Genomic DNA, 13,160 nt, shown 5'->3' with positions numbered 1-13,160 from the left:
AAATTAAAATAAGACTAATACTTATTTTTATGTCACAAAGCTGAAAATTCATTTAAAATTAAAAGTATAAAAAGATAGCTACTTTAAAAATATGCAGAATTTTTTTCTAACTAACTAAAGGCGAATGTTCGTTTTTACATTTTTAAAGTCATTCAGTTAAAAACTATTCATTAAATATCAATCAACTTAAAAGCACCAGGATGTATTATTTTATTTATTGCTTGTTTTATTTTACATTCTCTAGCGGAAATCTGCTACTAGCCCAAACTCCAGTTTCTTGATTAGCACATGCTTAGTGTTTAAAATGTTCGCACTTTAAACTATTGCCTGCAAATGTTACACAGTCTTCCTTCTCAATAAATACTGAAGAACAAGCACTGTAAACAAAACAAAGGAAAAAAAGATTCGAACAACTAAAGTTATCAAATGTATTTATATACGGGTAATAAATTACACTGAAACAATTCAATATAACAAACATTCTTTATTCATCTATACAGCTTATTCAAACGGAATCTTATTATTCTGTTAAATTTCTAGTTTTACAAAAAATGTTAATTAAAGAATTGCTCAAGAAAATTTAACATGTGTGTCTACTGAAATAAAATTACTTTTGAGAATTATGACAACCTTTCATAGGAGCGGATTTATTATATATATAATAATGTTAAAGAAACTCGAATTATTGAATGAATTTTGGTGTGCTCCTCTATTTGAAATTTTAGAAAAATAGTTTTATCCTTTTTGCTGCTATGCTTTTAAATCGGTATTCCGCCACATTTTTACTTCCTTGTACGAAGTAAAAAGGAAGTATTGTAATCGCGAAAAATTTCGGGTATCATATTTCAACGAAGTGTCCATTTTGACCGCTATCGAATGCAATCTAATGATGTTTTTGCGTGACATCTGTACGTAAGGACAGAATAAAGGACTCTTTCCCTTCCCCACCCCCAAAAAATATTATAAAACTGATTTAGAATGAATTCTGAAGAGATTTTTTCGTGGCATCTGTACGTACGTACGTATCTCGTATAGCTCAAAAACGAGAAGCCTCAGAACGTTTAAATTTTGTATATAGGACTGCTATAACATGTAGATGCGCACCTCGTATTTTGGTTGAAATCGGCCGCACCAAAAGTATATAAATATATTTATATATATATTCACTCTGCTACCCGGCTCAGTTATCACAGTTTCTTTACTCTTATATGTTTGTAAATTGTACATTTTTTTGTTTTAAAAATGATTGAATTAAGTTTTTCTTATCTTCCGGATAAGGTTTTCATGACTTTAGTAAATCTGCACGCTATATTTGTAGAATTATCCACAATTTAAAAGTTGTTTAAGCGAGGTCAAGTCTAATTATTTTTACTATAGCAGCTATGTTTGTTTACATTTAAAACTTAGCAGAATAGTGGATTTGTTGCCAATCTAGAGAAACTAAGCTTCGCAACAATGAAAATAACGCTACTTTTATTACAGCGAATTAAATCGTGCTTAATCTATTCTGGAATTTATTTGAGGAAATAAGTGTTTAAGATTTACTTCGTAATTTTTAATATAGATGTTTTGAGTTTTTATGTATTTTTGCTTTGTTGCGAAGTGAGAACTGAATTAATTGAATGAGAAATAATCAATCGTCTGTGAAAAACTTTTTTTTTGTTTTTGTTTTTGTTTTTGTTTGCTTGATTTCTTTTATACATCGTTTTATATTTATCATAGTATTTGAATAGAACATGTGGCAACGATTAGATAATTCTTCAGATGATAAACATTTTGTGGATTCTGAGTTATAAAATGAATGAGATGTAACGCTGTCAAGTGAAATAGCGCCAGAGTGTCGCTATGGTAAACAAATATAGTGAATTTTGAAGAGTGCGTTTATTCTGTTGTGGTTTATGCGCTATCGACGAAGTAGATTTAATTCAGTCCAATTAAGTTTAAATGAAATGCAAGAAAAAATGAACATAATATAATATTCCATACAAGGAAGTCATGTGGGGTGCACATTAGATTTTTTTTTTATTTTAATGATATATGTTCTTGGAGAAAGATTAAGTGATAGTAATTATTAATGAAAAAAGCTAAGTCTTTTTCTGTATTTCTTCTTTTCTTTCAAATTACGTCAGTTCAAAAACTTTTGACATAATAAAAAATCTCTGCTGAGAGTCCCTGTGAAATGATTTGAAGGTCTTAAAGCTTATTGCGCATGGTTTTTCCCTGATACCGGAACATCTTGTCGTTAAGTGAGATTGCATCTTATTACATAATACGGAGATCATTTTAGATCAGCACTTTCCGATTTAATTTCCTCCCCAACCTGCAATAGCAAAATTGCTTAAATGAAACCAGAATTCTGTTCTACCCCCCCCCAAAAAAAAGAATATTTGAGGAAATAAACATCAGTATTAAAGAAATTTAAAACGTGTAATTTATTTAAAACAAAAGATGTATTCTACTAGAGATGAGGGAAAATGAACTTGTTTATTTACGTTAGTTATACATGAGTAACATCATCTCCGCGGTCATCTACTTTGTTTCTTTGTACTATCTGTATATAAGTCACATAATCTCTGAGATCATTGGAATGCATTTTAGTAAAATAACATAAAATAAGCAAGAAAAAGAGTATGAAAGCTTTAATAATTAATTAGTAGCATATCTGTGATAAAAATGCACTTTATTTTTAAAAATGACAGTTTTAAAAAATTGATTTAATTTACGAAATTCTAATATGCATAACAGTAACGAATTTTTTTATCAATTTTTACATTTAGTTCTCTCTTTTCCTCCAAAATATAGACAGAGAAAAACTATGTTTAAGTGCAAGTAAAGAATAATAAAGAAAGAAACAATCTGTTAAGAAATAACTGCCAAAATCGTACTAGTCTCCTAAATTTTACACCGAGTAGTTTTCTTTAAATACTAAAAAATATTGACTAACAACTTATCCTAACACTAAGGTAACGTTTTACCTTCACTATATCTTATACTGTACATTCACAGTATAATCTATAGTTTACAAAACACGCATGGTTTGTGTAGTACTAACTGATCAGCTTTTGAAAATCTGCTAAGACAGATTGATAAACATTTTATGAATCGAAAATTAATCAGTTATTTTTCTTTATATGCTGATAGAAATGTAAATATTCAAAACTATGTATGTAGCATCCTACAGAAAAGTTACGAAGTTATTTTGTGGTAAAGTGAAAGATTTTATAAGTTTGGTAGAATTCCCTGAAACGTACCGCTATGCGGTTTCTGAGCTATCGCTCCTACTCTTTACGTACGTGGATTTTTATAAACTTACATAGCAGCCTATTATTAAATTAATTAATAGACGATATACGGAACGAAAGGAAGTTACAAAAACTGGTTAGCTACAGTATAACTGAAGTAAGTAGCAAATTTTGTTCTGAAAGAGACTTTCAGAGCAGAATTAGCGCTAATAGCGCTAAAGAACTACGGAAAACGCGACAGAGCTTATCAATAAAAATTATAATATAGAAAAACGAAAGAAAATTATTAAAAAAAAATCTAATGTGTACCACATGACTTCCTTGTACGGAATATTAAATTATACGCATTTCTTCTTGCATTTCATTTAAACTTTAAACTTATTGGATAGAATTAAATCTACTTCGCCGGCAGCGCATAAACAACAATAGATTAAAAGCATTCCTTAAAATTCACTCTATTTGTTTACCATATTGACACTCTGGAGCTAGATTCACTTAACAGTATTATATTTCGTTCATATTATAACTCAGAATGCACAAAATTTATATCATTTAAAGAAAAGAATTATCTAATAGTTGCCACATGTTCTATTCAAATACTATAATAAAGCCAGAACGATGTATAAAAGAAATTCAACCAACAAAACAAAAAAGAAACAATTTTTCACAGACGATTGAGTATTTCTCATTCAATTAATTCAGTTCTCACTTCGCGACATGGCAAAAATACATAAAAACTCAAAATATCTATATTAAAAATTACGAAGTAAATCTCAAACACTTATTTCCTCGAAAAAATTCCAGAAAGAATTAAGCATGATTTAATTGGCAATAATAAATGAGTGCGTTATCTCTGTTGTTGCGAAGCTAAGTTTCTCTAGATTGGCAATAAATCCACTAGTCTCCTGTTTCAAATGTAAACATCAATGACCGCCATTAAAAACAGGCTTAGCGGCAATTAAACAACTTTAAAATTGCTGATAATTCTAAAAATATTGCACACAAATTTACAAAAGGCATAAAATCCTTAACCGGAAGATAAAAACAACATAATTCAATCATTTTTAAACCAAAAAATGTACAATTTACAAACATATAAGAGTAAAGAAACTGAGATCACTGAGCCGGGTAACAGAATGGATATATATATAAATATATTTATATACGTTTGGTGCGGCCGATTGCAACCCAAATGCGAGGTGCACATCTACATGTTATAGCAGTCCTATATACAAAATTTTAGCGTTCTGAGGCTACTCGTTTTTGAGTTATGCGAAATACGTATGCACGTTCGTACAGACGCCACGAAAATTCTCTTCAGAAATAATTTTAAAGCAGTTGTATAATTTTTTTGGAGGAAACGAGTCTTTTATTCTGTTCTTACGCACAGATATCACGCAAAACCATTGTTAAATATCATTCGATAGCGGTCAAAATGGATATTTTCGTTGAAATATGCTGCCTGAAACTTTTAGAATTACAATACTTCCTTTCTACTTCGTACAAGGAAGTAAAAACAATAAATAAATAAAAAAAAAAAAAAAATGAAAAAAATAAATAAATAAATAAAAGAAGGAAAAGGGGGAAAAAATCTGAAAGGTTTGAGATTTTAAATTACGTCCAAAGGGGCGTTTTTAAAAAAATTTTTGTGTTACATTTATTTATTAAATATCATGTTCTTCGCACTTAAACCATAAAATTCAGTTCAACAGCAAAAATAGTTTTAAAATGAACATATCTTTAGAATTTCTGATACAGAGACGCGTACTGTGGAGATAAAAAGGTTTTTTCTGTATAACGTTGCCATTGCTCGCTTTGAAATCCTTGAATTTGTTGATCAAAAATTCGTTAAAGTTTTACAAAATATGAAATCGATAATAAAACAAATTCCAAATTTCCAATTTGGGCTTCCACATGCCCTTATTCGCAATAGGATTAAGTCATTCAAAATTCGATGGCTCTAGGTACCGTTGTTAGATCACAATGGTGCGAGAATTATACTTACATTTATGCAGATTTTTCATTACTTTATTTCTTCAAATAATGCAGGACTCTAAGATTTGGTGGCAACAGTTTGAAAGTGAAACAGACATTTATAGTGAACCGACGCAAAATCGCAAGTAAGAACGTAAAAGAAAAAAATTCTGAAAAGATTCAGATTTTCAAGTCATGCCGAAGGGTATGTATGCTAAAGTTGTTTACGCTCTCAGTTTATGGATTTGCCCTTGGATTCACTCCTCCTTGCACAACTTTTTTGTACTTTTTAACGTTATTATTAAATATCACTTCGCACTTACGCCGTATAAAATTCAGCGGTAAAATTACAAAATTTTTAGAAGGGGCTTATCTTAAATTCCGAATAGAATAATAAAATACTGCCATACATTTTCTTTTTTTTTCTTCCGTGCATTTGTTTTGCCATACATTTTCCTGTCTTTTCTCAGTTTATCATATCAGCTTTCTTAACAAGATGATGTACATATCTTTTTTGTCTTTTTAACTTTATTATTTAACATCATTTTCTTCATTTTTATTCCCAATACAATTCAACAGCAAAATCACAAATTTTTAAAAACAACATGTCTTTAGAATTCCCGATACAGTATTAGTGTTACCATACTGTTTTTAGTCTACAAGGAATTAACTTCTGTCTCTAGAATACAATTTTTAGCCCATGCGTTGAATCCCTGTTGATTCCCCTTTCATGCTTCGAATAACCAGCCGCTAACGCAAGCAGCTGCCTAATAATGTTACTATTAAAAAGAAAAATATTTAACGCTTTTAGTAAACCTAGCTAGCATTATTTTACGGGAGTCCAGTTATTAATTATTAACAGAGACTTAACTGCAATATTTCTTCCAAATCACTTATTCTGTTAATCAGTAACAGACAGATTAAATCTGAAGAAAATTAAATATCATAGGTTTCTTCAAATAGCAACAAACTGGAGAGTGGAAAATAAAAGTATTTTGTATCAAGATGTGGTATCTCTTTTAAATAGCTCAGTATATTTCTTTTAAATAGCTGAGTTCTTTTATTAAATTTGAAAGACGAATATCTTACGTTTTGCAGAGTGGCAACACAGTTGAAAAGTGATGCGGGATCTTACGCTCCAGCATCGGGTCTTATAAAATCCGATGATCAACCATTTGCAAATTATATTAATATTTTTAAATAAATACTGCTGACAGGATTTAGATTTCCTAATACAGTTTACGATAATCGGTTGCCAAAATCTTACTTTTTCATCGTTCTGTAAATAAAGAATGTATGTTAAAAATTAATCTTATACATATTGTGAAAACATGTTTTAAAAAAATGTCAGTTTGTTAGTTGATAGAAATAATAAATTTGTAAAAAAATTTACCAGTTTTTTCCAAACATTTTTCAGAGGTATGATGTAGCAATTTTCCCATATATTCTTTTTATTTATGTCACGTCAAAATTTATCTGAAGATAAAAAACGAACTTTACATTTTAATTTATTTGACACTAAACTGTTTCAGCAGCAAGATAGTATTGTGCTTTTCATAATTGTTTTTGACAAGATCGAATACCGATCGCAGAGGTGAAGACTAATGCTAATATAACATATTTGGAATAAACTGCTAAATCAATTCATCTTAAATTTTCTGTGTTCTAGGTCTTTTCATAAGAAATGTATTTTACTGGTTTCTAACGATTAAATTAATATTTTTACTATAATTTTATATGCGAAATGAAGACATATATCAAATTTCAACTTGGTTACCTACGTACAAGTCCCAAGGGCTCTGAAAACTACAATTGCGAAGATGCTGTTTTAATTTAAACATAATATTTCTCGACGATGATTCATTGATAAGAACTCGTAAAATCGACTTCAATGAAGTGCTTTTCGTAAACAGTGAAACAATACATGTAAATAAAATGTAAATCTAAGTAAAAATTTCGATTAATTTTTGTCCATTGTTGAACTAAGTTATTACGTTGATTTCTCCAGAATGTCTTTTTTTAGTGCAAAGGTGCAATTTTTCCTGAAGGACTATTAATTTCGTTTTGGTATTTTGCGTAGACAACTTTAAAAGGCTGTATCACTTTTCAAATCGTTGCCACCATATATTATTGCCCTGTCTTATATTTAAAGAAATTAAATCATGAAGAATCTTCAAAATTTGAATAACATAATCTTCCATATAATATGGTCATGTGTAAGCCCTAATTTGAATTTGAAATTTATCGATTTCATATTTTGTAACACTTCAACGAATTTTTGATTAAAAAACTAAACGATTTTAAAGCGAGCAATGGCAACACTGTACGGAAAAAAAAAATTATCTCCAGCGTGCGAGACTCTGTATCCGAAATTCTATAGATATGCTCATTTTAAAATTCATTTGCGATATTGCTGTTGAACTGAATTTTATAGTTTGACTACGTAGGGCATGATATTTAATAAATAAAGGTAACACAAACGTTAAAAAAAAGCCCCTTTGGACATAATTTAAAATCTGAAACCTTTCAGATTTTTTTTAAATATTATTTTACGAGTATGAAACTGAAGAAACAGAATCCTACATAAAATAATAAAAATTATAGAGAATTGCAAAAATATTATAAATGCGCATTAAATTTCAGCAGTGAAAACGGTCACTCCCCCATTTACAATTAATAATTTTTTTTTTTTTTTTTTTTTTTTTTTTTGACGAATTTTTTGTTTTCTTTTTTTCCCAATAAACATTTTTTCAGAAAAATTCGATTTAACGAATATTTTATCCCTATTTAACTAATTAACAGAGCGTTTCAAATTTTGAGTTTTTCTAAGATATATTTGAAGGATAAAACTTTAATCTTGTGTCTGAAATAGCCTTTAAAGACTGCCTTTTCAATCTGATTATTTCTCCTTTCTATTTCAAAGACATTAAAATGCTTAACACAAATTTCTCTAAATTTTCAGAATTAATGGCAATTAGGGTACAGTTGCTCAAGTCGTACCTTTTAATATTAGGCGAAATATCAACGCAATAACTACACTTTTCTCAGCAAATCGAGTTACACCTTAGTTAACCATATTGTTTCGCATCGCGTTATCTCCCTGTAATATTTGTGAGGAAGACCACGAAGAGAATATAATTCAGTGCCTAGAATGCAAAGGATAGTTATACGACGCATGTGCTAGAGTTGACAAGAAAATGAAAAAATATATTTATGACCATTGTTGTAATTAACTGTATAAATTAATTAATTGAAAAAAACTGTAGGTAATGCGACTTGCAATATTGGCTGTCTAAGTTCATGTTCATACATTTTATTAATTTTATCGAAGCCAGTATACACAGTATGGAATTTTATTGCAATAAATATCAGCAACAACAACTCAAGATATTATTATCGCACATAATTCTTATTTTTTTCATAGATCCTACGATCTATACGTATTTTTTCTTTTGGTGGGCGATTTATGCAACCTAAGTGATTGCTATAAAACGGAAGTGACGTGTGTATCACAACAACAAAAAACCTCAAAAGACAGTAATTCTATCCAATAAAATTCAAACAAAAAATTCCATTAACCATTCATTAACCAATAACAATAAAACAATATTATGTCCATTTATTTATGCTCTGATACTCAAGCAATTTGAGTTTAAGCAAAGTGCTCAAGTTACTTGAGCACTCTACTACTTGTTACTTGAGCTCAAGTTACTTGTGCTCAAGTTTTGTAATAACCAATTATGCTGTTTCAAATATACGACGTATATGCCTCAAATCATTGAACAGCAAGTCTCGGCATATGCATTATACTATTTGTTATGCTCAAATAATGTTGATTTGAAATTCTACAATTGCTTGTTATTGTTAATTTCAGAATCATCACACCATTCTGGATAATTCTAATATAACTGATGCTGATGTAAAAGAACAAGTATTAAGAAGTTTGTTTTCATTCCGTTGATTTTAATGTAACCGATATTAAATGATATATATATATAAAAAAAATCTGATGCATTTAGTACATGATATTCGCGCCAGCCAGTTCCATGTTAAGACACGGAATTGGCGGAACAGCAAAGAGCTTTAAGTAAATTATCGACTTGCGGTTGATCGTTTTGTGTATACATTTTATGGGTAAATGTTAATCGAAAAACTAGTCATTTTTTTATTATTATATTCTCCCGTACAATGGGCAGTTATAATTATACGGACTCATGTACACATCAGTTATCATGCTTTCATTTGAAAACATCGCATCGATCGTAGTACATCCTGTTGTCATACAGTGCTTCAGATTTACAAATCGATAATTTAACAACCACAAAATTTTTGGCGTAGCATATCTTTAGAGTCCCCGATAAAATGTTAAGTTTTATTATGCATTTCTTTTTGTATTCACTAAATTATTTATACTTGCAGTATTATTTCTTTAAAGTAATGTGTAACTATAATATTTGGTCTCAGCATCCTTCTATGTCAAAAAGTGATTCGACACAAAAGTGAAAATATCACTGAATTTATACTCTTTTTTACTTCTTTGTACGAATTGAAAAGGAAGTATTGTAATCGCGAAAAGCTTCAGGCAGCATATTTCAACGAAAATATCCACTTTGACCACTTTCGAATGCAATTTAACGATGTTTTTGCGTGATATCTGTACGTAAGGACAGAATAAAAGACTCTTTTCCTCAAAAAAATAAATAAATAAATAAATAAATAAATAAAATAAAAAAAAAACTGCTTTAAAATGAATTCTGAAGAGAATTTTTCGTGGCGTCTGTACGAACGTATGTACGTACGCGCGTTCGTATCTCGCATAACTCAAAAACGAGTAGCCTCAGAACGTTGAAATTTTGTATGTAGGACTGCTATAACATGTAGATGTGCACCTCGTATTTTGGTTTCAATAGGCCGCGCCAATCTAGAGAAACTTAGCTTCGCAACAACAAAGATAACGCCTTCATTTATTACTGCGAATTAAATCATGCTTAATCCTTTGTGGAATTTTTTCGAGAAAATAAGTGTTTAAGATTTACTTCGTAATTTTTGATACAGATATTTTGAATTTTTATGTATTTTTGCCTTGTCGCGAAGTGAGAACTGGATTAATTGAATGAGAAATACTCAATCGTCTGTGAAAAACTGTTTCTTTTTTGTTTTGTTGCTTAATTTCTTTTATACATCGTTCTAGCTTTATTATAGTACTTGAATAGAACATGTGGCAACGATTAGATAATTCTTTAAATGATACAAATTTTGTGCATTCTGAGTTATAATATGAACGAAATATAGTACTGTTAAGTGAACCTAGCGCCAGAGTGTCGCTATGGTAAACAAATAGAGGGAATTTTAAAGAATGCTCTTATTCTATTGTGGTTTATGCGTTGTCGGCGAAGTAGATATAATTAAATCAAATAAGTTTAAACAAAATGCAAGAAAATTGCGTATAATTTAATATTTCGTACAAGGAAGTCATGTGTTGTACACATCAGATTTTTAATATGTTCGTTGATCTAAGTTCATTAAGGTTCTTTTTATCATCTTGCCCATCTGAATGCGCTCTTTCTAGAAATACGCACAATCGATTTGGTAGTTTTCATATCTTGGAATTCTTTTGGGTGCTTTAAAGAGCTGACTGAACTTCAGATGAGGCGTTTGGAGAAGAGAACTGCCGCAAAGCACATGAGGATTATCTGGCTAGGCGAAGGCGTACCTTCGTGGATGACTTTTTAAGGAAAACTGGTTCGTACACACGTTGTATATAAGAATAACATAAAACTCCATCCTTGTACAAAACTCATTATATGTTCTGAATTCCAACCGAACTTTTCATCCAAATCTTGCAAGGTTTCGTTAGAAAATTCTTTGATTTAACCCTGCATCAGAACATATGCTATAGTTATCACGGCATGTTCGTCCCCAGCTATCAAAATGTGCAAGCTTTAAAAGTTCCATTCATGAAATAATTTGTCTAATGAAACATATTTTCTCTTTTTAGTAATAAGATTGTCCATGTCTTTGTCATCGTATAAAAGAAAATTAATAAAACTGGTAAAAATAATTTAATCTGGTATTCAATGTTATGTGAGTCCAGTGTGGAATCTTGATCTTTCCTCTGTGTTCTAAGAAGACATGACTTGATATTTTGATATGAAGGTACGTTGACTGAAAAATCCTAACCTCTGTAAAACAGTCCGTTGATATCATCACTAAAAATTTTGGCATCGAGATACATTTTCTAGCCTGTTTAATGCGTTCGACAACTGAACTTCTGTTTCGGTAATATATTATGTTTCATAAAATTCTTACTATTACATCTTCTATACTTTCGAAGAAATTGCTTCTTTTTTCGTCGTCACTTACCTTTTGCATCTTTCAGTATAACTTTCGTTATATCTCCAAGGAGTACTTTGGAATTTCCATTAACACAAAATTGCCGATATCAACAGAGTGTATGTGGTCTGCAAGTATAGTTTCCTTTAATATTTTCCAATAAGGATGAAATTTCATTTTAATAATTTTCTGAAAAATAATGTCGGAAAACGGAAAAAGCACGAGCATCACTAAGACCAACCATCAGTGCAGGAAGGGAGATTATTAAAACAATCACATGAATGGTCATAGGATGATTGATTGGTATTAATCGGTGCAGAAATACGAGTATCGCTTGTTGTTCTGGTTAGTTTCGGCCGTTAGAAAATTTCCTGTACCTGTAATGTGAGAATTTTATGAACCTGTTTGTATGTTTTACCTGTGATGTGAGAAAGTGTCCCTAGTACGGAATGTTATGTGCTTCAGCGAATAATATGACTTGGTCTTATTATTCGCTGAAGAAAACATTTGAAACGCTCCATTTTGATAGAATAGAATTAGCGTCATTTAATTATCACAGACATATACAAGTTTAATTGTTCAAGAGGTAATACACCGAATTCTAATCGCAGTTCATAATTATAAATGTTTCTGGTTCAAAAGTATTCGCTACTAATTAAGGCTGCAGTTTACATCCATCTGTAATGGCCTCTTAGGTTAAAGCCGTTGTAACGCATCGGACTTTTAGCTGATAACGCAATTAAACATGAAAAAATGAAAAAGAAGATTAGTTAAGAAACGCGCAAAGAATGTTCTAGGTTGCAAGTATGCAAATTAGTTGCATCTTCTTTAATATACATATTTAGGTCCCCGATTTTCCGACCTTCATCAAATTTATATTCAATTAGTAGGCATTATTAAATTAGAAAATTTCATCGAAAGTAAGTTTGGAATTTGAAATATCGAAATATAATTGTTAATATGTACAATGCGCAGAAGATTATCAAGTTTGATTTTTGCAGATTTTCTCTCAAAAATAGGATATTTGTAAATCCTAGAATAAAATTTTGAAAATATTTTTAAGAAAGAATAACATTTAGAATGTTTAGATTTTGAATTAATATCAGACGTTTAATTTTTGCTCCGAAGCTTCATAACATCAACATATATGAATATTGCTTGGCAAATCTCATGGAAAATCTGAAATCGTTCAGTTCTTATCTGTACCATGTAACTATCTTATTCTGCGTGTGGTCATCATCTTCACCTTCTCCCTCATCCTCCTTATTTTTCTCCTCTTCCAGGATACGTATCCGATTCATTCGTGCTCATCTTGAGAGAAAATGAAGAGAAATTGTCTCCACGCATCCCAGCTTTCATTTCCTCCTCCCTAACACTAATATTCTTCGAACATCTTGTAGGGTTTATATTTATTTTAACTAACATTTATTTTAAGTTTTAGCTATCTTTCCTGTCAAGCCTTTACTTTCCCTTAGAATTGCCAATGCCAGAGTATGTAAATTGTAGTAGAACGCGCAGTATATTCAAATTTTAGCAGAAGTAATTTGAGTTTAAATAGAAGGGAAACGAGATTGTATGTGTGCTTCTTGAATGACGAGCGTGAAGGTTGCT

The 13,160-nt window shown here is 30.4% G+C and overlaps 1 long non-coding RNA gene across 1 annotated transcript in view; it reads left to right on the top strand.

Annotated features, from left to right (window-relative positions):
• Nucleotides 1–13,160, top strand: part of LOC146997089 (uncharacterized) — a 269,854-nt gene that overhangs the window by 99,710 nt on the left and 156,984 nt on the right. The window lies entirely within an intron of this gene.

Source organism: Stegodyphus dumicola, chromosome 5 (genome assembly GCF_044657685.1).
Source record: "Stegodyphus dumicola isolate Sdum_Otavi_A_Nest chromosome 5, ASM4465768v1".
Classification (NCBI taxonomy): domain Eukaryota; kingdom Metazoa; phylum Arthropoda; class Arachnida; order Araneae; family Eresidae; genus Stegodyphus; species Stegodyphus dumicola.
The sequence above is the reverse complement of the archived record's forward strand: the minus strand, read 5'-3'. Positions and strand labels throughout refer to the sequence as shown.